The sequence below is a fragment of the Miscanthus floridulus genome, chromosome 11 (genome assembly GCF_019320115.1).
Source record: "Miscanthus floridulus cultivar M001 chromosome 11, ASM1932011v1, whole genome shotgun sequence".
Taxonomy (NCBI): Eukaryota; Viridiplantae; Streptophyta; class Magnoliopsida; order Poales; family Poaceae; genus Miscanthus; species Miscanthus floridulus.
Window position 1 is genome coordinate 14,226,514 of NC_089590.1, and position 5,567 is coordinate 14,232,080.

A 5,567-nucleotide genomic window follows, 5' to 3' on the forward strand; every position below is an offset into this window, starting at 1 on the left:
GCAAGTTCAGAATTAAATAGTTAATTTTGGCACTTCTAGCTTGCTGTGTGTTGACACATTTTTGTGCCGACAGTTATTTTTAAGTTAGGAATGTTTTTTTTGTTCCAAGAATTGTAATGAGTTGTATTTGAGTAGGATTCATGTTTAGATTCCGGGTATAAATATTGGACCCTGCTTATTGTAAAGACACAAACAAGAAACCAATACAATTACTTTTTTTGGCTTCATACCAACCCTTAGGAGTAGGAGTACTGTAGATCTCGATGGGTTCTTCAACAAGCAGGGCTACATCGACTGATCGACCTCTGGCATGTCTGTGAGTACCATCATGACTTATATTATGCTTGTAATGCTGCATCAGCCGATTGATCTTTTACGAGTATAGTATAAGATAGTTATCAATCTGTATCATTATTCCTAAGGCTGCATCAGCTAATTGATCTCTTATGGATCATAATATAGATCAAAGTTATCAATCTTGTGTTAAATAACTTGTTATTTGATACAATTTCACCAGTTATCGAATCTTTTAAGATTAGTAAGATTTTCCTGGCTGTTCTTGGTTGATTCTATTTACACCAAAATTTGGGAAGAAGAATGCGGGAGCTCAAAGCTCCCAAGATTGTGTCATCAAGGAATCAATTGCATAAAGGACGATATCAGCTGATTCAAATGCAGCACTGGAATCGGCTCTCCTCAGATGACGCCAGCAGACAATGACAAAAAACTATGGTTGGCGTTGGGAAAAACATGACAAACTCTACAAAAGGAAAAGATTAGGGTCCATGTTATCTTAAATTAGGAATGTTTTCTCTTATGCCCAAGATTGTAATGAGTCGTGTTTAAGTAGGATTCATGCTTAGGTTCCGGGTATAAATATTGGACCCTAGCTATTGTAAAAGGGACATCCAATCAATCAAATACAAGTTACTTTTTTCGGCTCTATGCCAACCCTTAGGACTAAGAGTAGAGTAAAATCCGGCGAGTTCTTCAACAAGCAGGGCTGCATTGGTCTGGCCGACCTCCAGCTTGTCTGTAAGTACCATCATGGCTTATACTTCTGTTTGTACGACTACATCGATCTGGTCGACCTCCACTGCTCAAATTAGATTAAGGTCAAGTTATCGGCTCTATCTAAGGGTGGCATCCTTCGGATAGATTCATTAAGTTACCGATCTTGCTGATGTTCTCATCGTCATTAGCTTTTTAGTAATATTAACCTGCCCGATCAAGATTGATCTAGATCGGCCTCATATCTTTTTAGTCTGTCGTTTGCTTTGTTACAACATGATGATTCTTACTTTGAATGATGGATTACGCTTTATTGGCTGTTCTACTTTGATCTTGATCGTGCATAGTACGCGGTCAAGGCATGTCTGATCTTGAGGAGGTTTACTAGCTAGTTGAATCTAGTCTATAGCCCGCTATCATGGCTGCATCGATCTGGTCGACCCCCACTATTAGCACTCTAGATCGGAGGATGCTAGCTGGTAAGTTTGCTTTCGACCAGGCATGACCTTGGCTGTTTGCTATGCCTGCATCGGCTAAATAGCCGATCGCCTATATTTCAACGTTCATAGTGTGTTTTCATGATCCTGTTAAATATGAGTAGATCTGTTTTCTTTAAGGATATAATCTGTTATCTTTATTATGGCTTCATTGATCTAGTTGAACCCCATTGTTAAAGATGATAGGTTAGATTTGAGGAGTTGATAGGTCTGCTCATGTTGAATAGTCTATTGTTCACATGCTATGATCCTTTTCCTACCCGAATTGGCTCTTTTAGCTGATTCATCTGTGCTTTCACAGATATGACATGCTCTCATGAACCTGTTGAAGTATGGTCGATTCTATGAATTCTTTGGATTTAGTTCATTGTTATCATCATAGCTGCATTGATCCGGTCGAACCTCACTGTTGATGGTAATGGATTAGGTCTAGATGGTTTGTGGGTCTGTCTGTATCAAATAGTCGATTGTGCATGTGGCATATCCCTTTTTTCTTACTGAAATCATTGGCTCTATACTACGTATTGATCAAATCTAATTTTGCCAGTGATGTATCTCTGACACACATGTTAATAGCTCAAGAGAAAGAATCATTAAAGACATGTTATTGATCTTGGATGAACTCACTAGTTAATGAGATCTAATCTAATGACACCACCATAGCTGCATCGATTCGGTCGAACCTCACTAGTAAGACTTTAGATTAGAGATTATCGATTAGTGGTTTTGTTCGTGATCGAGATATGTACTCTGTTTGTTTGCTATGCATGCATCAGCAATTTTAGTCGATTTGCCTGTGCCTTCACACATATAGCATGTTTTTTCACTAACCTATCAATATACAGACGGTTTTATGGATTCTTTGGCTTTAGTTTGTTATCATTATCATAGCTATATCGATCCGGTCGAACCTCACTATTGATGGTAACAGATTAGACTCAGAGCGTTTGTAGATTCGTTTGTACTAGATAGTCGATTTGTTCGCATGTTATATCTTTCCTCGTTAAACTTATCGGCTCAATGTTTTACACTGGTTATATCCATCTAGCCGATGATGTTACTTATATCTGGGTGCATTGTACTTGTCATCATAAATCAGTCATGACCTACGAACATCACAGTCCTTAACAATTGATTTCTCCTCGTATCGGCTATTTAGTCGATTCTATTGTTTGGCTGCTCTTGAAGCAGCACACTTGGAACTGTCTAGGCAAAAACCGGCATGTTCCACCCTAAACTACTGATAAAATTTCCTCTCCTTGTCAATTGCAGGTCAAATTGACTAGCACGCCTTTTGGGATTTTCAGGATCAACTAGTCCTGTTGTGAAGCCAAGCAAGATCTATGGGTTGAACTCGCTCAGATCGTTCCAACTTACTATGTGTCAGGCGCATTGCCACATTTTTGTGTCAACACACGTTTTGGCATGCCCAATGGGACCACAATCGTCATGGTATCTCACAACAACAGGGACATTCTTATAGTGCCTTATGAAGACTTACCTGATGAGGATAAAGTTGTCATTGGTAAAGCTATAGAGGAGTTTTAGAATAAGTGATTGTTGTCCTACACCAAGACATGTGACAATAAAGTTGTTCAGAAATATCCACTATCAAGAGTTTTGATACATGGGCAGTCAGATATAGATGAAGCCAATGATAGACATTTCTTTGTAGATGCTGTCAACAAATCTGTTCATGATGCCATTTTGAATCATAATACACCTTTCTTGAACACATTCCACAACACCATGAAGGAGGTGTTTCATAGATATCCAATAGATCAGATTGGACCGGCTTATTACAATATTCCACATCTATCAACTCAGGGGACTAATCAAGCCGGTACTAGTCATCAAGAAGTAGCACTACCTGGCAATGATGGTGTCTAGGTAGTTCAGAGCTTATCTGAGCAAGTTTAGGGTACTACTACTAATCAAATACGGTATAATCCTATGCAGCATGTGCAACAGCCGATAGGGCAAGTTTAGAATTAAATAGTTAATTTTGGCACATCAGGCCAAATACCGCCGTCGTCTCAAAAAAGCACCATCAGTTCAAAGGATTCGTAGAAATACAGATCCTAACATTTACTATCAGAGACTTCAAGTAGGAAGTCAGCAAAGGACTCAACAGACAGAGATTCCACAAGGATATCATTATGGCATGGATTATAATACCATTCATATAATTCCAAATCCAGGGTATCAAGGTACCTAAAATTTTTAATCCACACATGGGTCAGTAATTGCAAGGAAATCCAAATTCGAATGCTGATGAGTTGTTGCTCAGAGTAACTAAAATGATGAAGAATCAGTTCGGTTTAAAACCAAAAGGGCAGACCTTTTCGTACAAATGTCCAGATCCAGAGTGGTATGATTTGGTTGCTCTTCCTATAAATTATAGGCTTCTAGAATTTGCTAAGTTCACTGGTCAAGATAGTACAAGTACAATAGAACATGTCAATCGGTATCCTACTCAGTTCGGTGAAGCATCCATTGAAGAAGCTCATCAAGTTCGTTTCTTCTCTTTATTCCTATTAGGACCAGCTTTCACCTGGTTTTCATCGTTACCAGTTAATTCTATTGCCAATTGGACTGACCTGGAGAAAAAATTTCATACATATTTCTATACTAGGATAGGAGAAAATAAAATCATAGATTTGACAACCATAAGGCAAAGAAATAATGAATCAGGTGCTGAGTTTCTTCAGAGGTTCTGAGAAATAAGAAATTTGTGCTTTTCATTGAATCTGACTGATGATCAGCTAGCTGCTTTGGCTATTCAAGGAATGTTGCCAACATAGAGAGAAAAATTGCTTGGGGAAGAGTTTGATAATTGAAGTCAGTTGGCTCAACGGATGGCAGCACTTAATAGCCAATTCTAGAATATGCGCAGAGATACCCGATTCCAGAAGAATGCCGCAATTGCTGAAGCTTATAATCTATATTTAGCTGATGATGATGGTGAGGATGATGAAGAAGAGGAGATTGCTGTGGCTGAATGGAATTGGGGTAAGAAGATAGTGATGGTTCCAAATCCTTGGTGAAAAGGAGTTGAAGAAAGTTATGATTTTGACGTCACAAAATCAGACAAGCTCTTTGATTTCTTGCTTGAGAAGGGACATATCAAATTGCCCACCAATCATGTCATATTACCCCTTGATCAGTTGAAGATTAAGAAGTTCTACAAATTTCATAACACTACTTCGCATTCTACTAATGAGTGCAGAATTTTCTGGCAACATATACAGAGGGCTATTCAGGAAGGAAAGCTTAAATTTGATACACCTCAGAAGATGAAAGTTGATGATAATTCTTTCCTAAAAGATTAGAATATGGTTGATGCTAAGTTGCTCCGAGGGAAGACTAAAGTTCTAACATCAACTAGGGCAAAAGAAACTAGAATAGTTGATCCAGAGATGCAAATATCAGTTGATAAATATAAAGAAATTAAAAGACATCATGACCAATAGAAAAGTTGATATGAGCAGGGAGAGACATCAAGAAATGAGGCGATGAGGCCACATGTTGCATCTGAAATTTTGTTGAATAAATGGCAACGGTAGAAAGAGAAGGATTATCAGCGTTGGTTAGAAGACAAAGAATATCTGCGTCAACAAGAAGAGGAGAGGTATGAAAGAGAATAAGCTGAATTACATTGGAATTGTCCTTTTTAGACAATATTGGAATGAAGGTTTGAAATTGCCTACTAGAAATAATTGCCCAGAGTGTAGTGAACAATATTGGGAATTTAGGCAATCTCAAGCCAACCGCCGATCTATGCATGCTTGAATCGGGTATCATCATGATAATATGGATCGGCGCTTAAAAATTAGAAGTGTTCATGATCAGCTTGGGAAGTGAGTTGTTGATTAAAATTTGGCTGATTATGAAGGAGAAGGTGATGAGGAAGAGTATGTTTGCCAGGAAGGGCAATGATGTCTAGGAGGTTTAACAAGAAGTCAGAAAAGAAGGGTACAACACCTAAGGAATAGAGAGCTAGAATAGGCTCAAAAATCTGGTAAACCTCAAGTATGGCGTGTTAAACAAATAGTCGAT